The sequence below is a fragment of the Chenopodium quinoa genome, unplaced genomic scaffold, assembly GCF_001683475.1.
Source record: "Chenopodium quinoa cultivar QQ74 unplaced genomic scaffold, ASM168347v1, whole genome shotgun sequence".
NCBI classification, from domain to species: Eukaryota; Viridiplantae; Streptophyta; class Magnoliopsida; order Caryophyllales; family Amaranthaceae; genus Chenopodium; species Chenopodium quinoa.
Window position 1 is genome coordinate 8,776 of NW_018744055.1, and position 25,450 is coordinate 34,225.

Consider the following 25,450-nt stretch of genomic DNA (forward strand, 5'->3'; position numbering starts at 1 on the left):
GATGGCTTTTATACCTCATCATACATGGAGAGGTTGGGCTTTAGCCCAATTGGCTTACTTTGTGGGCTGACCTTTGACTTTTGAGCAATTGGAGAGTTGAACCTTGACCTTGGGCTTTTAATTGGATCATTTAGTGCTCAGGCCCAATTTTGACTAAATTGGACCCAAACAGATCCCATTGGGACTAATGGTAGCAAAGTTATTCACTTAATTTTCCCTTAGTATCTTATTTTCATTGGTTAATTGCTTGGAAATTAAAATGGTCATAGGTTTCATTATTTTATTTATTTAATTTATTTATTGTTACAACATCACCAAATTAAAGTCTTAATTCCAAAGATGCGTACGTACAACATCACCAAATTACTAATTACCAGTAATTGTGATGTAACCATTTTGAATCATCCTCTTGAGACTCCAATGAAGGTTCACATTCTTGTAAGTCCAGTAAGCCCATCCGAAGGTTGCACGACCATACACTTGAAGTTGTGCGTTTGCAAATCTTTGATAATCCTCCTTTGTTGCTCCATTCACTTTCCACTCGGCGGCCCATTCTCTTGCATCGACATGAACAAAAATGAACATAATAAATGATTAGTTGATTATCTAGTATGGTTATATGGTTATACAAGATCCAACACATATATTGCCTATATGTAAATATTTAAAATAAAATGTTATGCAAATAGGCATAGAACATTATGATAAGTTGAAAACACTCTTTCCAAAAGACTCGTCACATTGTGCGCATTAGAAAACATCGGAATCCTTAGTAGTATCAAATTTACGAAAATTAACTAGGTATTACTAAACTACTTACCATGCATGCCAAAAGATTGGAATGTGTGATTACAAAATATATTAGCGTGCAATTAACTTGTTGTATACTTCTTTTTTTTTTTTTTTTTTTGGAGGGGAAACTTATTATAGTACGTATTATTATTATTATTATTATTATTATTATTATTATTATTATTATTATTATTATTATTATTATTATTATTATTATTATTATTATTATTATTATTATTATTATTATTATTATTATTATTATAAAAGGAAAATTATGTCAAGAATAAGCCAATTTTTACGTAATTAGCTCAAAATAATTTAACATTTTGATTAAATAAAAATAAGTTGTCTTTTAAAGAGTATTTTCTTAAAATAGTTCAAATACGCGCTTAAAATAATTTTTAATAAAAAGGATAATATGACAACGTATTGTTTAAAGAATTATTCGAAATATAAAAAATAAATAATAAAAAGTATTCTTCTTACATGTTTCATACTCCGTATTTTTTATTTAAATTATTTGGTAAATATCTTTATATATGTTAAACAGGTAGTAGATGGTCAACAGGTGGAATAGAGCACTATCCACATAAAATCCGATCCATCAACAACTTTTCATTCATTTGATTTGGGTATTTGTCAATTTCTCTTAAAGTAAGGGTCTGTCCACTTCAACTTAGTTTCAGCTTAGTTTAGTTTTGTTCAGTTCAGTTCCAATCAGTTCAGTTCAGATCCAATCAGTTCAGTTCAGTTTATTTCACCTCAGTTCAATAAATGTGAACAAGCTCTTATTATGACACGGGGGATGTTCTGTGGTGGGGGAGGGGATATTTTTAAAAAATAAAAATACTTTTTATAAAAAAAATTAAATGAACCAATCATATTATGACACGTCGTGACATACTTAACTAAGCAACCGGTTAATTCGGATCCAAAACCAATTATAACTCATTTTGGGAAAATATCTTATGCAGGTACTTATTTTTGACAATTTTTATAGAAAATAGGAAAAATTGCTAAACATAATACAACATTTGCCCATTCTTTTTTAATAATACAACCTTTGGATTATTTTGTAATAATATAACCTTTAGGGGGTGTTCATTTTAAATAAGATAAAATCAAATTTTCGGTGAAATTTGAGATTAGGAAAGGGGACGGATGAGTATTTTGTGGTGGGGATGAGGAAGGATGGAATATCCCCTCCCCTTCTCCCACCTCAAAACTCAAAGAAAATTCGATTTTATCTTGTTTAAAATGAACACCCCCTAAAGGTTATATTATTACAAAATAATCAAAATGTTGTATTTTTAAAAAAGAATGGGACAAAGATTGTATTATTTTTAGCAATTTTTCAAAGATATTCTAAATAAAAGAGTAAAAAGTGTATAAGATCATATTGGTCCGGACTAACAATAAGTTGGCTATTATACTGGTTGTTTCGGGTGAAAACAATGGGACCTTGCCGAAGGTCCGCTGAAACGGAGAAGACCGTATTCGGTCCAAGTTATGTTGGGCCGAAGGTTTCCTGCACAGCAAACACACGTAAACTAGCCTCGGGGGTGTTGCCGAGGAAGGCCCCTCCGATGCTAAAGTCAGTACAATGTGTAGAAAGAGAATACTATGCAAGAGAATTTGTTGCTTGAGGCTTTATTTTAGTATATGAGAATATACGAATCTATCCGTGAATGTATGAATATTGATGGCTTTTATACCTCTTCAGAATTTGGGCCTTAGCCCAATTGGCTTGCTTTGAGGGCTGCCCTTTGACTTTAACACAATTGGAGAGTTGAACCTTGACCTTGGGCTTTTAATTGGATCATTTAATGCCTAGGCCCAATTGGACTAAATTGGACCCAAACAACTTGCCCCCCAGACCCGATTTGGAAGGATGACGGGTCGGGTTTGATTTAATTCAGAAAAGGAGGGAAGTAAATGATTTAATTAATCCAAAAATTTGAATTTAAACCGTAATTAATGAGATAACAACAGTTAAGGCGGATGATTGTGGAAGTTGGACGGATAATGGGCAGTTTAATCACAAGGTCGTGTGTTTTAACGGTTACTTAGTGGGGTATTTAAGAGAAATTGAAACGCGGACTCCCCGTATTCCCATTCCTGGAGATATAAACAGAGGCGCGTCATCTCTCCTCACTTATTCACCAACACAAACCCAGAATTCTCGAGAGAAACCAAGAACCCGCATCAAAACTTCGCAAATTCCCCGAGCATTAAGCTTAGAAACTGAGACTTGCCACTACGAACTCGTAAATCGGCAACTTTCGCTTCAGATTAAGGTAAATTCCTTTGATTTCAGTTTATTTTTCTTCGAATTGGAACTCCTTCCTCTTTTTTTTTTTCTTCGACTTTTTTCTTCGAAATAATCAATGGCAAGAGGAGTTAGAGGTAGAGCCCGTGCTCCAAGAAGAGCAAGGCCAATTCCCGATCCTAGGAACAGGATTGGGACCTGGAATGGACAAAGGCCAGAGTCTGACCCTGCTGAAGGGATTAGGGCGACTCCAATTTCCTCGGCTCCTCCTCAGAGAACGGAGGGGCCGAGCGCTTCTGGACGGGACGATGAAGTTCCCGCTGTCCTTTGGGATATCCTCCCCGGGTTTTCAGAGTGGGAGAACGCCGAAGTAGCTTCGGCCATGATAAAGAACCGCCCCTACTCATGGTGGGTGGAGAATGCCGAACAATATCGGTTTGCCGAGAAAATTGAGTTGCATTACGGCATTTTTGAAGCTGATGGGTATTGGTGCCGAATGCCCGCGGCATCCGATAGAATCCATCGTCCACCCCCGGGGTATGTGGGGGTGTACACAAGACAGCTTCAGTACGGGCTGAGGTTCCCTTTGGACGTATTTGTCCAAGACCTGCTGATCCATTACAATATCTCCCTATGTCAGCTAACTCCTACCAGCATCCGAAGGGTGATGACATACCTATGGGTCTGCAAGTTCTTCAAGTATGTGCCGAACCTGCACTGCTTCAAAAAGCTTCATCGGCTAGTGCCAAATATTCAAAGTGGGCACGGAAGCCATGGTTCTGGGTGGTACCGAATTGAGTCTCGGCCCCAGTACCTGACCATGTGGCCGAACGACTCTTCAGACAAGGACTAGAGAGGTCAATGGATTTGGGTTAGGGCACCCACAGATCCGGGCCACCCTTGCGTCTTCAGCGCTCCCCGGTACCTTGCTGAGCCTGATCCCGAAATGGGAAGTCTAGGTCCCCCCGCAGATAACGGGCCGGATCCGAACCTTGATCAACAAAATATCTTCGGCAAGCTGCCGAACCGGGGGGGCAGCGGCCGAATGCAGCATATCCCGGAGACTTGGCTCCCCGATACGCATTATGTTTTCCAAGAGAACATGCTAGCAGCTGTTGGCCTCAGCCAAAATTTTAAGGATGGTAAGCTTCTTCGGCTGGGGCCGAGGCTTTTAAATTATCTCTTTTTCTCCTCACTTCGCTTTTTTATGCTGTGCCAGCCTAACTGAACTGACCTTTCCCCTTTTCTTTTTCAGAGCGGGACGAGACCAACGTTGGCATTAACTACGCTCGTCTTGGCGTCAACCGAGAACGAGTTGTAACTGATCGGGCCCCGTCTATCACTGAGCCGAGGCATAGGGAAGTTCATCTAGACTCTTCCCACTTCCAAATTGAGGCTGTTGCTCTGTATCAGAGGCAGAAGCCTTGGTGGAAGAAGAGAGACCCCTGGTTTCAGCTGCTGGACGAAGAAGCTGAAGCTGCCCGTACAGCCGAAGAGGTTGCACGGGTTCTCGAAGCTTGCGAAGGAGGAGAGGGGTCCTCCAGAGCTGCTGAAGAGGAAGCTGCAGCTAGGGCAGCTGAAGAAGACGAGGCTTTGCTGAAGACCTCGGTGAGCTTTCAGACTTAACTTTGTCTTCTTTTTTTTTTTTTTTTTTTTTTTTTTTTTTTTTTTGTATTCACATTCTTCCTCCCTCGTCTGTTACAATCTGAAGAGAGTAACAGACACAGAGAAGGGAAAGCCCCTGTTCGTCCCGAAGACCAGATACAAGAAGAGTCTTCAGACTCAGACATGGACGATCAGCCCCTTCAGAAAAGGCGTCGAAGGATGGCCATCATCGGGCCGCATGACTTTCAGCGGAGGCCGATGACCATCGGCGTTGAAATAAGGGAACCCGAGGAAGGCAATGGATCGCCGAGGGTTCCCCGGCCACAACCTCAATCACCTCAAAAGATCCCTCCGCCACCTTCTGAGATGGAGGTGGATCAAAAAACTCCCGAATCTAAGGGAGGGGTCCAAGAAGAAATTCAGGAGAGTGCTGCTGAGCACAAGAATAAGGATGCCGTGATGCCCAGTGCTGAGGGTTTCACGGCAGACATCGCAAGAGAGGTTGAGGCTTTCGTCCTCACCCCTGAAGAAGAGGAGGTCATAGTAATTGACTCCTCTGAGAAGGATGATGCTGAGCCATCCAAAGCTAAACAAGCTCCATCGTCATCCTTTTCCTCCTTCCAGACTCTGCAATCTGGAGAAATGGGTTTCTCGGCCCCCCGAATTCCAATCCCAGATCACATCTGGGACCTCATATGGGGTCAGAACCGAGAAGGAGCTGCAGCCTACTTCGGCGATTTTGCTGGCATGTCCGAAGTAGATAGGGCAAGAATCTGGTTGCTGAAGGCCACTGCTGGGATGGGCGAATCCAGCAGATCAGTTCCTGACCCAACCAGGTCTAACCAACTGCTGATGATGCAGGTGATTTTCCTTGCCTTTATTTCCTCTAAAATTCAGCTTTGTTTTTATTTATTTTTATTTTTTTTAACTTGTGCTTCTGTTTTCAGTTCGTGCACAATCAGACTCTCACTGTAGAGCTGATAGATACCCTACAAGATAGGGTAGACGCTGCCGAGCACAACAAGAAGGTAGCTGAAGAGGAATTAAAGCTTGCTAAGCTGAAGCAAGCAGCAGCTGAAGAGAAGCAGCAGAAGGGTGAGGAGTACGAGAAAAAAAGCTGCTGAAGCCCTCAAAACCTTCTGCGACGCTATGGAGAAGGAAGTTTTTCCCCCACTGATGGAAGGGGAAAAATTCCTCCAGGAGCACCTGGGAGTGGACGTCTCCAAATTCAAGGCTGTCGTTGAGAGCCGTATTCAGGAAGGAGCTGCTGCACAAGCTGAAGTGCAGCAACGGCTAGAAGCTCTTGAAGCCAGTTGAATGGCTGCTGAAGAGCTGCTCCAGGCCAGAGATGTCCAACTTTCAGAGGCTGTTGCTGCTGCTGCTGCTGAAGCTCAGAGAGCTAAGCTCCAAGAGGTTGAGGATCTGCTGATGGCCAAAAAAGAAGAAATGGCCCAGGCTCAGACAGAGGCTTCTCAAGTTCAGCAGGAGCTGAATGAGCTGAAAGGTTCCTCCTCCAAGCTCGCCGATGAGCTGAAGAAATCCAAGGAAGACTTGGAGGAGACCTAGAAGAAGTTAGCTGATGCTGAGGCTCTACTCAAAGTCCGTGTCTATACCCAGGAAGAATATGAAATGGGTTTCAGAAACGGGTTCCGAGTATGCCGAAGAGACTGCCTTCATGCTGAGCCGAAGCTGGACTGGTCCAAGTGTGCTGAATGGGTCCAGAATCCCGAAGACCCTCATATGAAGTATGCAACTCCAGTCGAACCTGAAATTCTTAAGGCTGAGGAAGCCGAAGAAGAAGCTGAGAGAATGGAGTTGGAGGCTGAACAGAGGGAAAGGGAGGCTCGGCAGAGTGCAAAGCCTGCTTCTTCTGCTGCTGGGGTTGAGGCCACCATGGGGCTCAACAATGCTGATCAGTCTGATCCTCGGGCTGAAGCATAGGAACTCGGGCAGTCGTCTTCAGAATCTTGCGGTTCATCATGCGCTTAACTTTAGACTTGCCGCTTTCTGAGTTTTTTTGCCTTGTTTTTTGCTTCAGCTTGCCTTGTCGTACAACAGTTTATTTTTTTGCTTATGTACGTATTTCGGCAGCTGTTATTTTCCGCTTGTGGTCGGCTGCCGATACAGTTTAATTGAACTTGTAGCTCAATTTCTGAGCATAAATTATTAATTTGATGCTCTTTTCTTCAGCTGCTTTGTTTTTGAATGCTTTACTGTTTCTTCAATTCTGCTGAACATAAACCTGCACTGGTAGTGCTTCTTGCCCCCCCAGAAATTGAAGTATGGCTTCACCTGAATAAACAATTTCTTCATTTCTTAAAAATAGGTATCCGAAACACAGGGCCAACTGAAGGCAATGTTTCGGATAATGGCTTTCTGGGATACAAGGCTCAGTTAAGGCAATATCCCAGAATTGTCCATGGACTCGTCTTTGGAGAACAAGTCTTACTAAAGTTGGACTTCAGCTGAAAGACTAGTGTTCTTTAAAAAGACGAGTTTTGTCAGCAATCTGAAACCCAGTTACCCGAAGGTTAAGGTTTCAGACGAGGCTGAATAAACAATTTTCAACTGTTGCTGTTATCCTTGATTTTCTGTCTATCTTTGAAAAATGGATACCCGAAACACAGGGCCAACTTAAGGCAATGTTTCGGATAATGACTCTCTGGGATACAAGGCTCAGTTAAGGCAATATCCCAGAATTGTCCATGGACTCATGTCTTTGGAGAACAAGTCTTACTGAGGTTTGACTTCAGCTGAAAGACCATTGTTCTTTAAAAAGACGAGTTTTATCAGCAATCTGAAACCCAGTTACTCGAAGGCGAAGGTTTCAGACGAGGCTGAATAAAAAACCCTTAAAGAGTAGATAGAACAAAGAAAACTTTGAAAGGATAAAAAGTTGTAAACATTTATATAAATGGCGGCTCCAAGGCCTTTCATTAGTTCAAAATGTACTTACAAAGATTGTTCTGCCACGAAGGGTTTACACATGATATTTTTTCAGTACATCAGCGTTCCAGTGACTTTTCAACTCAGTTCCATCCAACTGCCGAAGTCGGTATGTCCCTGGCTGAAGCTCATCATAAATTTCATAAGGTCCTTCCCATGTAGCTGAGAGTTTCCCATGGATTCGGCCTTTCTGAACTGCAACAGCATTCCGAAGGACAAGGTCTCTAATTTTGAGAGGCCTTGCATGGACCCTTCGGTTATAAAATTTGCTGATTCTCTGCTTATAGGCGGCCCATCTGTCTCGGGTTGAGTCTCTTACTTCGTCGAGGAAATCGAGAGATTCCCTCATCAGTCGCTCATTCTCAGCCGAGAAGTGGTGCACTCGTAGGCTCTCAGAGCCAATTTCCACTGGAAGGACGGCTTCGGCACCATACACCAGTTCAAAAGGTGAATAGCCCGTTGCCTTTTTTTCAGTTGTCCGAAGGGACCATAGGGTTCCTGGGAGCTCCTCCAGCCACTTGGACTTTTTATCTTCCACCCTCTTCTTGAGGGCATTTAAGATCTGTTTATTTGCAGCTTCGGCTTGTCCGTTACTTTGCGGGTGGCATACCGCTGAATATGCCAGTTTGATGCTGAACTGATCTGTATACCGCTTCAGCGGCAAGTTATCAAATTGCCTCCCATGATCGAAGACAAATACTCTCGGGATGCCAAATCGAGTGATGATATTCTGCCAGATGAATTTTCTGACAGTTTGCTCTGTAATGTTCGAGGCTGCTTCGGCCTCGATCCATTTACTGAAGTAGTCGACACCAACTATCAGCCATTTTTTCTGGTACACAGCCTCTGGAAATGGTCCCAGTATATCCAGTCCCCATTGGGCGAACGGGAGTGGATTAAGGATCGGTTGAAGATCCCTTGCTGGCTGATGGATAACTGGAGCGTGTTTTTGACATTTTTCGCATTTCCGAACCACCTCCTTAGCATCTGCGATCATGGTGGGCCAGTAATATCCAGCCCTCAATGCCTTGTGGGCTAAGGTCCTTCCCCCAATGTGGTTCCCACAGATGCCGAGATGAATCTCCCGTAGGATATAATCTGCATCTGTTGGTCCCACGCATTTCAGCAATGGGGCTGAGAAGGACTTTTTCAGAAGTTCCCCCCTGAAGACAATGAACCTAGAGCTGGTTCTCTTTATCTTGGAGGCCAAAGCTTTATCTTCGGGAGTTTCTCCCCGAAGCTTGAAAGCTAAGATGGGGTCCATCCAACTAGGCTCTGGGTCAGCGCAGCACACTTCAGGTGCTTCGTCGACACTTCTCTCTCGGCGCACTTCTACATATACGGATCTGTTCAGCTCGGTAAGAGATGAACTGGCAAGTTTGGAGAGTGCATCGGCTTGAGTATTCTGACCCCTTGGGATCAGCTGAACGTCAAAAGTTTTCAGCTCTGCAATGACTGACTTAATCTTGGAAAGATAAGCTATCATGGAGGGCTCTTTGGACTCGTAGCTGCCGCTGATCTGATATGCAACTAGGTGATAGTCTGTTTTCAGGCAGACATGATCGACTTCCAAGGAGATGCACAATTCTAGGCCGGCGATTGCTGCCTCATATTCGGCTTCATTGTTCGAGGCCTTAAAAGAAAATTTTAGTGCATACTCAAAGGACTTGCCTTCAGGAGAAGTTATCACCACTCCTGCCCCCGAACCGTTTTCCGTGGAAGATCCATCCGTAAACACGGTCCAGACTTTCCTTTCACTGTCTAGCGCTTCTTGGTATGAGCATTCGGCCAAGAAATCCGCTAGAGCTTGAGCCTTAATGGCAGCCCTCGGACGGTAGCTGATGCTGAATTCGGTGAGCTCAAAAGCCCACTTGGCTAGCCTACCAGATTTTTCAACCTTGCCGAGAAATTTTTCCAACGGCTGATCAGTTAAGACCACTATCTGATGGCAATCAAAATAGGGCCTCAGCTTCCGAGCAGCTACTACTACCGCGAAAGCGACTTTCTTGAGTAGAGGATAGCGAGTCTCGGCATCCGTCAGTGTATGACTGACAAAATAGATCGGCTGCTGACTTTTACTTTCTTCCTTCAGCAGTACTGCACTGATGGTGGCTGGACTAACGGCCACATATAGGTACAAAGTTTCTCCTTCAGCTGGACTAGACAACGTTGGGAGTTGAGCCAGATGCTCCCGAAGCTGTTTAAAGGCGTCTTTTTGCTCTTCCTCCCAAACGAGCTCTTTTGTTTTCGGGAGTTTCAGGGGTTTGAAGAAAGGTAATCCCTTATCCGAAGCTCTGGAAATGAACCTCGAGAGGGCTGCCATTCTTCCGGTGAGCCGTTGAACATCCCGCTTCGTTTTCGGCTCAGGAAGGTCGAGCGCCGCTTTGACCTTAGAGGGATTGGCATCAATCCCCCTTTTGCTGACTATGAACCCAAGGAATTTCCCTGACTTCACGCCGAAGACACACTTCTTCGGATTCAGCTTCATTTGTTGCTTTCTCAAGGTGGCGAAAGTTTCAGCCAGGTCATTTACATAGTCCTCTGGTTTTTTGCTTTTGACGATCGAATCTTCAACTTAGACTTCCATGTTTTGGCCCTTTTGATCGGCAAAAACTTGATCCACCAGCCTTTGATAGGTTGCCCCCGCATTTTTCAATCCGAAGGGCATCATTTTGTAATTGTACACCCCAACGTTCGTGACGAATGTTGTCTTTGCTCGATCGTCGGGGTGCATAAAGATCTGATGATACCCCGAGAATGCGTCCATGAAACTAAGCAAGGCATGGCCACTTGTCGAATCGACTAGCTGATCGATCCTCGGCAAGGGATAGAAATCCTTCGGACAAGCCTTATTTAGGTCCGTGAAGTCAACGCACATCCTCCAGGTACCATTGGGCTTCTGAACCATCACCACATTTGCCAGCCATTCTGGATATTGGCAAGGTTCGATGAATCCTGCCTCCAGCAATTTTTTAACCTCGGCTGCGATGTCTCGGTTCTTATTGGCGGAGTAATTCCGCTTCTTTTGCTTAACTGGTCGACACGTTGGGTCAACATTAAGCTTATGGGAGATGAGGTCTGAACTTATCCCGAGCATATCAGCTGCCGAGAAAGAAAACACATCTTTGTTGTCCCGAAGAAGCTGAATAAGTTCACAACGGGTGTTCGGATCAAGGTCCATCCCGATTGTTACACATTTTTCAACGTCTCCTTCGGCCAACTCAACTGTTTCAGTCTGTTGGTCCATGTCCATTGCTGATGGACTGGACTCTTCATAATCTGGCCTGCTGCCAATGTCAGCAGGTGTCCCAGTCTTTTTGTTCTTCGGCTGGCTCTCTGAGTCTCGCGGCTCAGCTGAAGAGCTAGCCTTTTCCTTTTCGGGCCCTTTACCTCTGGGTACAGATCCTTGGGCCGAAGCACTTAGGCCTTTCGGCTTTTTTGTGCTTGGCTCTCTTTCTTTTTCTTTCTCCTCCTCATCCTTGTCGTCATCTGGGCGTTCGTGACGAATGCCGTCTTTGCTCGATCGTCGGGGTGCATGAAGATCTGATGATACCCCGAGAATGCGTCCATGAAACTAAGCAAGGCATGGCCACTTGTCGAGTCGACTAGCTGATCGATCCTCGGCAAGGGATAGAAATCCTTCGGACAAGCCTTATTTAGGTCCGTGAAGTCAACGCACATCCTCCAGGTACCATTGGCCTTCTGAACCATCACCACATTTGCCAGCCATTCTGGATATTGACAAGGCTCGATGAAGCCTGCCTCCAGTAACTTTTTGACCTCGGCTGCGATGTCTCGGTTCTTATTAGCGGAGTAATTCCGCTTCTTTTGCTTAATTGGTCGACACGTTGGGTCAACATTAAGCTTATGGGAGATGAGGTCTGGACTTATCCCGGACATATCAGCTGCCGAGAAAGCAAACACATCTCTGTTGTCCCGAAGGAGTTGAATAAGTTCACAACGGGTGTTCGGATCAAGGTCCATCTCGATTGTTACACATTTCTCAGCGTCTCCTTCGGTCAACTCGACCGTTTCAGTCTGTTGGTCCATGTCCATTGCTGATGGACTGGACTCTTCACAATCTGGCCTGTTGTCTATGTCAGCAGGCGTCCTAGACTTTTTGTTCTTCGGCTGGCTCTCTGAGTCTTTCGGCTCAGATGAAGAGCTAGCCTTTTCCCTTTCTGGCCCTTTTTCTCTAGGCACATAACCTTGGGCCGAAGCACTTAGGCCTGTCGGATTTTTTGTGCTGGGCTCTCTTTCTTTTTCTTTCTCCTCCTCATCCTTGTCATCGTCATCTGGGCGACTAGTGGATGGCTTGAGGTAGTTGCACCTTTGGGCGTCCTTTTGGTTGCCCTGTATCCTTTCGGGGAAGCCGGCGTCTGAGACGTAAATCATCAGCTGATGATAAGTTGAGACGACCCCTTGGATCTCATGAATTATGGGTCTCCCCAAAATCACGTTGTACACTGAAGGAGCGTCAATTACCAAAAATTCAATCATGGCGTTCCTGGCTGCCTCATCGCAGCCGATGGTGACAGGAAGTGTCACCTTCCCATCTGGATAAGTTGAAGCCCCGTTGAACCCGGATACCGGGTAGGGTACCGGCGTAAGGTGCTTGGGCTTCAGCTTGATTTGATTGTAGGCCTTTCGAAACAGAATGTTTGCTCCGCTGCCACCTCAACAAGGACCTTACTGACGTCGTGGTTGGCCACCGTGGCGATGATCACCAACGGATCCTCGTGAGGGAACGTAATCCCCCGGCAGTCGACGGCTGTGAACGTCATGTTCGGTACCGGCGACTGGGGAGATTGAATGTCAGCGTTGTTCACCTGGTGAGTCAAAGCTCTAAGGTGTCGCTTGTGCTCCCTCCGAGAGTATATTCCTCCCGAGATAACATTGATCGGAGGGAATTTCCCCTCCGGCTTTTTACTGTTTTTCCAGGGGAAGTCGAGGTCTTGCCGAGAGTCCTTTGCTGACTTCTCGGATTCTTTTTTCTCGCGGTGATCCGCGATGTATGTTTTCAAGTATCCCTTCCGGACCATGTCCTCTATCTGGTCCTTCAGTTGGATACACTCCTCAGTGTTGTGTCCCGAAGACTCGTGGAACTCGCACCACTGATTTTTATTTTTTCGCTGATACCACTCTGGGAGTGGTCTCGGATTTCGGTAACTCTGCTCTTCCTTCGTCACGCTGTAAATTTTGGCGCGTGGAAGAGAGAGCGGAGTGTAGGACTCGTATCTGCCTGTGTATGAGGCAGATCTTTCCTTCTTTGGGTCGCTGGCCGAAGATTGCTCCGAGGCCTTCGACTTTCCCTTTGCCTTATGGCCTTGGCCTTCAGACAAGGGTATTTGTCTTTGTTTCCCTCCCCTAAATTGAGGTTGGGTTTTCGCTTTGTTCCATTCTTCGGCTCGGATGAACTTATCCGAGGCGTTCAGAGCTTCCTCCAGGGTCTGCGGGGTATGCATGACCATGAAGTCTAGGAACTTTCCGGGCTGAAGGCCATTCTGCATCGCAAAAACGGCTAGCCCCTGGTCCAGCTGAGAGACGCTGGATGACTCGTTACTGAAACGGGTCAGATAGTCTCGGAGGCTTTCGGTTTCCCCCTGTTGCAGACTCATGAGTTCTGCAGTAGTCTTCTCTCGGCGATTTGCCGTGGAAAACTTGCTCCTAAATTTGGAGGACAGATCATCCCACCCTGTTATGGAGCCTTGCTTTACTCCCTTGGAGATCCACGCTTGCGCGACCCCCTTGAGAGTGGTTGGGAAATATTTGCACCAAGTCGCTTCGGATCTGGGGAAAAGATGCATATGAGTCTCATACGAGGCCACATGATCCTTCGGATCCGAGGTCCCGTCATATGTGATGTGCGACGGTATTTTAACCGTGGGCACGCGCTCTTCCAGTATCCATTGCTCGAATGGTGAACTGGCGGGTAGCATAACGGCCTTGCCCTTGCTCCTGGCCGAAGGGACCGCGCTTCGCCCTCTTAGAGAGGTAGGAGTGGTTTTCGTCCCTGGTTGGGAAGTCTGGGCCTCGGCTGCAGGGAACGAGAGGCGACTGCGCACGCTCGGTTCCTTGCCGCCGAGTCGGTCGTGGACGCTTCGGCGAGCAGTCTCAGGTTCTCGGTGAGTAGATTCTGGCCGAGAAGCTGAGCTGCTGCTCTTGTGCATTTCTGGTCGTGAGGATGAGGATCCTTTTAAAAATTTAGGGTTCTTTTTCCTCTCTTTTTCATTCTTCCAGGTATCCTCTTCCCACTCTTCCAGTTCCCGGAAGGAAGGAAGCTTCCCACCATCATGGTCTAACTTCCTCCGCTGAAGCCGGGTATGCGGAGGAGTTCGATCACGAGGTGGTGGCATATTTTGTGCCCTCATCGCCTCCATGAGTACTACCAGCGCTCTTGCCACCTCTTCCGAGCTGGGCCCCGTCAAAGGGGTCCTCGGCCGAGTATGGGAATGAGGGCGTACAGCCGATGGTTGGCTTTGGGGCACTGAATGTGTCCTATGATCGGACTCACCCCTGCTAGACCGAGAGTGACTCGGCCTATGATGAGAGTCATGAATTACAGGAGAAAGGGAATCCTCCTTGTATGACCCTCTCCCCGAGCTGGCACCCTTGGGAGAGTTCCGGTCCGGCGAGGGTGATGGTGTAGGGATTTTAGGCTTTTCGCCCGCTCCTTGACGGAGGCTTTTGCTCTTGCGGTTCTTAGCCATTGCTACTAAGATAATTGCAAGATGATCCTGGTTAGAAATTTGGCTTAAAGATTTTTGAAACTCCTTCCCCACAGACGGCGCCAAATTGTTTCGGGTGAAAACAATGGGACCTTGCCGAAGGTCCGCTGAAACGGAGAAGACCGTATTCGGTCCAAGTTATGTTGGGCCGAAGGTTTCCTGCACAGCAAACACACGTAAACTAGCCTCGGGGGTGTTGCCGAGGAAGGCCCCTCCGATGCTAAAGTCAGTACAATGTGTAGAAAGAGAATACTATGCAAGAGAATTTGTTGCTTGAGGCTTTATTTTAGTATATGAGAATATACGAATCTATCCGTGAATGTATGAATATTGATGGCTTTTATACCTCTTCATACATGGAGAAGTTGGGCCTTAGCCCAATTGGCTTGCTTTGAGGGCTGCCCTTTGACTTTAACTCAATTGGAGAGTTGAACCTTGACCTTGGGCTTTTAATTGGATCATTTAATGCCTAGGCCTAATTGGACTAAATTGGACCCAAACACTGGTTATGTACTTACCAACAAAAGTAAGGGGGCCATCAGAGGTTGTAACATAACCCAAATCTGAAGCCCTGTTGTTGTAGATGTAGTCGATGTTTTGTTGGACACTCATGTTATCGAACATGCTAGAGTAGAGGTTGTAATAATGGACATCAATTACAGTTAACTGCAATCCTCTAGTAAGTGCAAACAACTCCCTTGGATCTATAGGTCCTAACCGATTGGACATTATAACGTACGCGTTTGAAGAGTACTTTCGGACTGTATCATATCCTTGCTTATAGTAGTTCTTCAAGGTCTCCAAAGTTACAGCAGGCGTTATAGGCTCGTTTATTAGCTCTATTGCTAATAGGTTAGACCGTTTTGCATATATGCACTCAAAATAACATCAATCAATCATCAATTACATTATACTAAAGGCGAAACTTAGAGATCACTTGGCAAAATATTATAAAAAAATTTCCCTCCAAAACCACTTACTAAAAAAAAGCTTATTGTAATTAAATTATGACTTTTAGTTTGTATAATAAAATCTAAAATAAATGTCCTTAAATACTTCATACTTTTTACTACTAAGTCTATTTATAATATTTATATCCATTATTTTTGGTAAAATTTATTGTCATTAGAATTATTTAACAACCGAGTATTGCACGGGGTTTAATCTAGTTAGTATATATTATCAGGACTGAGAAATGTTTATTGACAACTGAGGGGATTTTTCTAAAATAAAGATGATTGTAAATGTGCAAAATTACATCAACATATACAATGGTGGTGTTTTATATTAGATGCATGTTTCCCTGTACTTACACAAACAAAGACTACAAAAGTTATATTTGAAAAAAAGGATTTAAGAGAATTGACTACACAAAAAAAAAAAAAAAATGCTTGTGAGAAAAAAATTATGGGCAAAAACCAAAAATAAGCTACTACATACATCAATGAGCATTTCCAAATATGGTCATGAGCAAAACCAATAATATAATAAATGAGTTTTTTCTTAAGTGGCTGATTCATCGGTTAATTTTTCGTTACATAATTTTGCTATATATTATTTACATAATTGTTTCAATATAATTACATTTTAACTGTTTCAAAAATGTAAGTTATACTTCCTCTGTCCTTTTTTACTTGACCTGTTTCTTTTATCATGCTTGTCAATGCAAAACTTTAACCATTAATAACTTAAATTCTCCACAAGTAAAAATTATAAAAGTTATATATTATGATAATACTTATTGAGACGGATCCAAAAAAATCATACATGAATATATTTTTTCTTATATATTATTCATAAAAGACGGTAAAGGAGGGGTGGTGAATAGTGTAAAAGTCAAAACGGGTCAAGTAATAAAAAATGGAGGAAATAGTAGTATAACTCCATTAAACAAAAGATAATTAAATATGAATATGTTGATGTACGTATAGAGAGAGAAATGTTAGTGGGGCATTAAAAAAAGTAGGAGAGAGAATGGTGCAAAGATTTATTTGATCATTGGTAGGATAAAAATATGATCACCGAAAATGCTCATGAGCAAGCCAAGAGGAGTGTTATTTTGTTCATTGTTGTGCTTGTTCTAAATGGCTCAATTTCAGAAAGATAAGAGTTGTCATTATTAATTCTTATCAAGCACCTGGAAGCTAAGAAGTCAATGACAGCAACACTCTGTTGTACAGTCGCATCAGTTTTTCCCCATTCAAGAGATCCATCTCTAGTTCCGCTGTGGTCATTCCCATTTTGTAACCCGGGTGCTGCGTGTAGGTTAACTATAACTTGAATACCATATTTTCTGCAAATATAACATACACACAAAACAATAACAAGTCCCTTAATTCAAAAACATACAAAAGTCCTTGTAATCAGCACTATTTAATAATAATAATAATAATAATAATAATAATAATAATAATAATAATAATGAAAAACATACTGTGCCCAAGTGAAGGCATTGTCCAAGGCTTGCAACGATCCTCCCACGAAAGGCTTAGGGGGGTCGGGTCACTGGCTATCCACCATCCCACGGGAATTCTGACGGCGTTGAGTCCATTCTGAGACATGAACCTAAAATCATCCTCAACAATGTACGTGTTCCAGTGATTCTGTTACAATGAACATTTTCATATTTATATCAAAAAGTTATTGATAAAATCAATTAAAACCCACTTATAAGTGTCCCAAATTAGATAAAGAGGAAAGACGGTTCCACTTTATAAGATAGAGGAGTTACGTGCTCCTATAATTCTATTATCATCAATTGGCTTTAGTATGGAACCTCCTTTTAACTTTATTTGTGAACCGAACTCTACTCTTTGTTTTGGTTGTCTATAGGCCACATTTTATATTCTCTCAAAATTTATCAGTTACAAATTTAATTCTTTGTTTTCGTGAATATATATGTTGCTTACCCTCATAACCTCCGGGGCTTTTTCAGGGCCATAACCATTAGTGATTTGGAATTCGCCTCCTAAGGTTCCAATTATAGTCATCACAAAAACAGATGGGTTATCATCTCCCCATCCACCATCCCCTGCATAATCTGCAGTAACCTGATCTTGTGTCTTTGCCTGCAAAAGTTAATTCCAAAAATGTTTTAAAACCAATATAATCATGTGCTCTAGCCAGAAAATGTTGAAAATTTTACAATAGTTATTTGAAATATGACTATCATTATGTTTTCATGATTATATAGTTCATAATTGATATATTTTCTCTTGATTATTAATTATATTACTTTACTTAAGGTATAAAATAGTTTTATCAACTTTTTTTTATTTATCAATTTTTTAGTTTCATTTATGTAATTTTTATTCTTATTTTATAGTTTCTAGAAAAAAAATTATTTTATGTTGGATTAAAAATTTCAAAAAATATATTTGCATTGTAGATAAAATAAGAGTATTAATTTTTTTTGAGAAAAAATAAAAGTATTAATTGTGATCATTTTATAAGGTGAAAAAATAAACCAATTATTGTATATCACTAAAGTAATGTGGTAGTTATTTTTCAAACGACTACTGTTGTAAGAGTCGAACCTGAAGAAATCGACCATTAGGAGCTTGAATTCGAATACGGTTTTTGTCATTTAGAATTTCTAACAATCTTAAATGTTTCAGTCTCCAGGGGTACTAGCTTTTGTAACTACTGCAGAGCCTCTTCTTCCACCAGCCTGCAGTCCTGCGAACTGATTGCTGAACACCCGGAAATTGAAGGTATTTTCGTCAATTCTCCATGTCTACAAAAAAAAAAATTGTTACACCTTACAATAGTATTATATTAAGATTTTGCAAGAAATTAAACTAAGCTAATGTTTGGATGGTTTAGCTTACCTTAAAGGTTTCCCAACCTGATGCAGAGGTTCTGTTAGCAACTAAGATGCTCCCTCCACCATTCTCAGCACATACATACTTGCCAATTGTCACTGATTTTAGCTGAATTTGTGAACCATCCTGTATAATTTTAACTACTTAACAAATTAATTGTCTTTAGTTAATAAATAATATACTTCTATTTATTATTCAATAGCTTGGCATAAAAACAAACTAATAACTTTTTATTTTGAGTAGTGGTGTCAATTCGGATGATTGGATCGGGTTTGATATGGTCGGGTCGGGTCAATTTTTAAAATTAAGTCATATCTGTTCTCATACGTTTATTTTCAGTTTTGTTTAGTTCAGTTCAGTTCAGCTCAGCTCAGTTCAGTTCAGTTCAGCTCAGCTCAGTTCAGTTCAGTTCTTTCTCTTATAAAATATTCATTTCAGTTCAGTTCAGTTCAGTTAAGTTGATTTCAGTCTATTAGACAGACCCTAAATTATTATGTTCATGCGAGTTCAAATCTGAATCGGATATTTTTTGGATCAAGTCGAATCGGGTGTGCTTTTAACACCTGTAGTTTTGAGTATCCTACTGGAAAATTTTCATTCATTCTCACTTCACATATTCTTAGGTGCACACTCATGCACCTAGAATTAGGTGTAACAACAGCACAATATGAACATTAGCTTTTCAAAAAGTGAACATTAGGTTTCTTCTCCTTTATTTTTCTCCTTCATTTTTTATTTTCTATCTCCTCTGTTTTTTTAATTTTTCCCCTTTTTTACACTTTTTTGATTGAATTTGTTTCTTACAACATGAAAGTAGTTATTAAGTATGAATTTTTGTGTGAATTTTGATTTTGTGCTTTAATTTCGATTGATTAAGGTATATATATGAATCTTTGAATTCACAAATTATACTCTATTTTTTCTCCTTCCTTCTTTAATTCCTTTTTCCTCCGTTTTTTTTTCTATTTTTCTCGTTTTTTCTATTTAACGATTGAATATGTTACTTACAATATGGGATTGATTGTTTATCTGTTTTTTTAAATTCATATGAATTGAATTTTTTTTTTAGCTTCGATCAATTTCATTTGTGTATGAATTTCATTTGATTTTCTGCATTTTTTTTTATCAATGAACATAATCACGCAAAATATGAACATATGCATAGGTTCCCTTAAATGTAAACATTAGCTTTTCAGAAAGTGAACATAAGCATAAAACATATGAACATATGCATTTCAGAAAGTAAACATAACAATTCAAAATATGAACGTAAGCATTGGTTTCCTTAAAGTGAATATAACCATTTAAAAGGTGAACATATGCGTAAAAACTATGATCATATGCATTTAAGAGAGAGAAGATATGCATAAACAGACTTGTTGAGAACAACAAATATTTACTACGAATATTTACATTATGAAATATAAAATATTATTATGAATATAAGACATTTTATTATGAACATAAAAAATTGAAGAAATAAAATAATGTGGTTATGAAACATATGCATCATAATTCATAAGTATTAAAAATATGAACATATGCATTCAAAATATGAACATATGCATTGGTTCATTTTGAATGCGTATGAACATAATTAAGCATTTCAGAAGGTGAATATATACATAAAAAATATGAACATATGGATTTAGAAAGTGAATATAAGCATTTCAGAAAGTTTACAAACGGATTCAAAATATGAACATAAGAATTCAAAATATAAACATATGCATTTCGAAATGTGAACATAAAATATCCGTTTGATTTCACTAATTTTTTTGACAATTTCAATAATAAATTTCGAACAATATTCAAACAAAATTAAGTGATAATCATATAAATTCAAACAAAATTAAGTGAAATTTACATAAAATTGCCTTTTTGGGGAGGATCCTTTTGATTTTGCATCTCTTTCCTAATGTCCATAGATGTTTTTGCAGTTTTTTTAGTGAAAGAATGAAATAGAGGAGAGAGAAAGTGAAAAAGAGGAGAGAGAAAATCATATAGAAGAAGATTTTTGAGTTTGAAAATGACGTTACATTTATTGGGTGTGGGTGGGTGTATTGCATTTTTCGTATTTTTTAGATTTAGGGCTTTTTTTAATTGGGTTATGTGTAATTAAGCTTTTGGGCTATGTTGTTACACCTATTTAAGGTGCACAAGGATGCACCTTAGACTAATTGTTCTCACTTGATGCCTTATTTTTCCGTTCACGAATTTCCCAGTCATGGCTTATTTAGCAAGCCACAAAAATAAGCCCCAAGTTAAACTTAAACCAAACAAGTAAAGTGCTAATATAATGGGTTAATCTTATTCATAAAGGACCAAATGTAACACATTTTACATGTTCCGAATTTTACTGAAAATTTTACACTACACCCTAGTGTAGCTTCTGCTACCTACACCCCCCTCCCCAAGTGACGTCATTTGGTTCTTTTTTGTGTTTACTTTTTTTTTTTTTTTTTTTTGTTATATACCATTGCAAGTTAATTCAATGTTTTGAGTTTCAATTACATGTAAAAAGTATTGTACTCGTATAAAATAAAGAGTGTGAAGAGATTTCCATGGTATCAATTATAATAAAACAATTGATGATCCTTTGTTTCAAAAAACTAAAAAAGCAATTGATGATCCTAACTCACAAGCAATCAACTCAATAAGAAAATTGCAAGCCTAATCGAAGCAATTATGAACAAATTGCAGTTGTTATGGTAGCGGTGGTGGCGAGATGATGGTGGTTATTGTGGTAGCGGCGACGACAGCGAGACAACAGTGGTCGTGAGGCAATGAGGCAACAATGGTTATTGTGGCTTAATTAGTTGAGTGGGTTAAAGAGGGAAAGTGCAAACGATTAAGAAGCAGGGAAAATATAAAGAAGCTCAAATCACCATTGATAAAGCTTGCTTCTGATTTTAACGAGAAGTGTATAATTTTTAAATTTTTTAATAAATAGTATACTCGTATAATTTTATAATTGAACATATAATATTTTTAAAATGAATATATTTATTTAGTAGTTGTAAATGAACATAAAATTATTTATAATTGAACATATAATATTTCAAAAATAATGAACATATTTATTTAATGGTTGTAAATGAACATACAATTATTTATAATTGAACATATAATATTTCAAAAATAATGAACATATTTATTTAATGGTTGTAAATGAACATACAATTATTTATAATTGAACATATTTATTTAATGGTTGTAAATGAACATACAATTATTTATAATTGAACATATAATATTTCAAAAATGAACATATTTGATTATTGTAATTGAACATATAATATTTCAAAATTGAACATATTTATTTAATAGTTGTAAATGAACATACAATTATTTATAATTGAACATTTGATTAAGGAGCATTATTATAGATGAAAAATGTATAAAATTTATAATTTTTGTACTTTTTATTGAAAATTTTTGAAGGTAGCACACACTCCTTATTGTAATTGTAAGAATCATTTCCATGACAACTACAATATAACACACACTCTTATTGAAATTTCTTATTAAATTTGTAAAAATAACTACTCATTATATAATTGGGTGCTTTAATTAATAGTATAAAATTGAACTTTTAATGAATAAGAATGAAAATGAACATTTATCAATACGTAAATTAACATTTATCATTTATTAAAATGTGAATGACGTTATACTAACCTATAAATGAACATTTAACAAAATGAAAATGAACATTTAACAAAATGAAAATGAACATTTATAAAAATGAAAAATTAAAGAAATAATAATAATAATAATAATAATAATAATAATAATAATAATAATAATAGTAAACTACGAACTATATTCTTTGTTTCTCTTCTCTGAAACGGTTTCCTTCGCTCTGCAAACAAAACTGAAGAATGTACTGATATAATTTACTAGTTTTTCAATAAAAATTACTAAGATCGATTATCGTAAATACTTACATTGATATACAATTTTCATGGTTGATGTTTCGATTACATTTTCGAAATACATCGCAACAAAAAAATTAGTAAAACCTAGGGTTTATACTCTTTTTCATTCCAAATTTAAATAAAATAACTTACTTTTTCAGATTTTGCGTCTTGTTTTATTGAATTTCATAGTGCTTGAAGTTTTTTTCTTATGATAATTTAAAAAAAATTTTGCAATTAAAGCTTTTGATGAGAAAGAAACTTGCAGAGAAATGGGTGTGGAGAGAGAAAATGTAAAAAAGGGTGAGGAGAGATAAAATAAAAGTTAGTGGAGGGTGTGGGTAGTACTCTAAATGATGCGTTTAGAGGGGGTGTAGGGTGTCCTACCTACACTAGGGTCTAGTGTTCACTAATTAGAATTTTACAAAGGAAAAAAACTTAATAAAATTATGAAAGCCCAACAAAAATATAGCTAGGGCCGGCTACTAAGGTATGCAAACAGCCCAATAACATAAGGCCTCACAAATGGAATTCAATATAGAATGAGCATAAAATGTTTTAAGTTTAAATGCCTGATAAATTTGTTGAGTAACTCTGGCATAGTTTTTTTTTTTTTTTTTTTTTTTTTTTTTTTTTTTTTTTTTTTTTTTTTGGACGGGATTTTAGTATAGCTGGCAAAAGTATTAAGCTAAAATGCAATGCTCGACTACTGTTAGGGCCTATTATTGTGTATAGTGTATAGTTATCGGGCCTATCTCATGAGCCCTAATCTCTTTGCTAGGTTGTATATATATTTGCTCGCTATACTCCAATGAAAACTACGGAAAATTATTTCGTGACATGGTATCGGAGCCAAAATCACTCTAAGGCCTACATCTCTAAATTTTTTTTTTCTAATTCCCACTATCAATTCCTACATTCTAAATTCTAATTTCTAAACACAATTTCTATTTCCTGATTCGACATTCTCTAATTAATTCCCACTATCAATTTCTAATTACACTATCAATTTTTAATTACTAATCCCTAACTACAAATACCGCCCAAAATAAAAGCTATCTTTGCTAGGAATGCCATAAAAAAGAGAGTGAGAGAAATACAAACCAGCAAGTCATTGTTAGGAATGCCATCAAAAAGAGAAGGTTTAATCCATCCTTCAGTAACAAGCCATCCCCCAAGATTAACTGCCTTTACTTTAAAACCCGGGTTTACGGCAAGACTTCTGTTAGCCCTCCCACCTTCACACCCTATTATCAAAGCTTTGTATGCAACATATTCCTACTAAAAATGAACATAAAAAGGCAGATTTAGCACCAATAATCTTCATTAAATCTTTAGCCTGTTTTTATTTTTACAAATGAAATATTCTAGTTGTATTTGATTATGATTTCAAAGGGTATGCCGTATGCACATTTATACTGTAAGAGTATACGGAGTACTCCGTATGAAGTAAGACAATTAGAAGGAATTAATTGACAACACGCAATTAGTCAAGAAATAATATGGTATTGTGAAGTTGAACTTTTTCTAATCATCATTTGATTGCCCGCATTAAGGTTTGATGTAATCATTTCAATGAAATATTAGTAAAGGAATTTTGTATTTTACCATCCATAAATAACTCACTTTTTAAAATTACCACCAAAAAAAATATTTTAAAATAAATACCATTAAAAAAGACAAAATGTTAGATTTCACCACCATCTAACAATTTCCGTTAAAAATACCGTTAAATCTAACTTTTTAAAAAAATTTCTTTGATTTTCGTGTCAAACACATATTTTAGAGGTTTTAAGCGTCATTTTACCCTTTGAATTCGATTTGACGTCAAAATATATATATATATATATATATATATATATATATATATATAATTCCTTTTTTGTGGCTGTATTTTATTTCTTGATCCGCTTTTATTTCGTGGCCGTATTTATTGCTTGCTTCATAATCTTTTTTTGGAAACGTTTAGTATTATTTTACTCGTTCCTCTTCACTGATAATCCCCTCATATCATATTTTAATATATTTTTTTTATATTCTTGATTCCCCACTCTACTCACTTTTGCTTTTTTAGAATTTTTTTTTATTCTTCAGCCAACTATACTTCCATCACATTCTATAAAGGAGTACTTTTTAATTTTTATTATTATTCTTCCTAAAACTGAACACATTGAGAAATGGAGCAAATAATAAAATACGCAGGGAGTATTACGAGTAATTAATTACGTCTTCGTACTGAGTACGTTATTTTTATTAATTAATTGGAAAATGATCCTAGGTTTGTACCATATACTCATCATCTTACAACAATTACTATTTTGCACTATTCATCGCTCATTTTCAACTACAAATTATGATTTATGCGTTAAGAAAAGTATAATTATGTATAGTCTTATTAGATTCGTTTTGTAATATACATTCATAATATCAAATTCTTATAAATTTTACGTTTATATAATTATAGATATTTAGCATATAAAACATGTTTTAGAATGCGTAATTTTATCTTTTTGCAATGTCAGTAAAACAAAGAAAACACTCCGTATATGCGTAATATTCGCATCAGGTAATCATCACGTGCATCATATCGTACTATATTTTGTCAATTAATCACATGGGTACAAAGGCCGGGTCGAGTCGATTGATACTAATTATTTCCTCCGTTCTTTTTTACTTGACCGCTCTGACTTTTACACTATTCACTAACCCACCTTTGACCGTCTTTTGTGAAGTATAGGTAAAGAAAAACATATTCATGTAGGATCTTGTTAGAATCGTCTAAATTAGTACTATCACAATATATAACTTTTATAATTTTTTACTTATATAGTATTAAAATTATTGATGGTTAAACTTGTGCATTGGCAAGCGTGATAAAAGAAACTGGTCAAGTAAAAAAGAACAGAGGAAATACTAGTTAGTGTGATTTAACCATTTTGAATCATCCGCTGAAGACTCTAATGATTAGTTGTTCACATTCTTGTAATTCCATTCAAAGGTTGCATGACCATTCACTTGAAGTTGTGCATTTGCAAAGTTTATGTAATCCTCCTTTGTTGCTCCATTCACCTCCCACTCACATAATAAGATGATTAGTATCAAATTTACCAAAATTTATTAGGTGTTACTGAACTACATACGTTAATTGCTATTGATGATAATTAATTGGCATGTGTGATACGTACCACAATACACGTATCTCTGCATTGTATATTAGGGTGCAAGCAACTTCTTATACTACGCGCTTAAAGGCTAGAGTACTTGCGCATAGCGCATTGTATCATATCCTTGCTGATAGTAGTTCTTCAAGGTGTCCAAAGTCACAGCAGGCGCTAGTGGCTCATTGATCAGCTCAATTGCCAACAT

At 38.9% G+C, this 25,450-nt stretch overlaps 1 pseudogene; it reads right to left on the reverse strand.

Annotated features, from left to right (window-relative positions):
• Positions 1 to 374: 374 nt before the first annotated feature.
• On the reverse strand, positions 375 to 25,450 carry LOC110690626 (annotated as a pseudogene).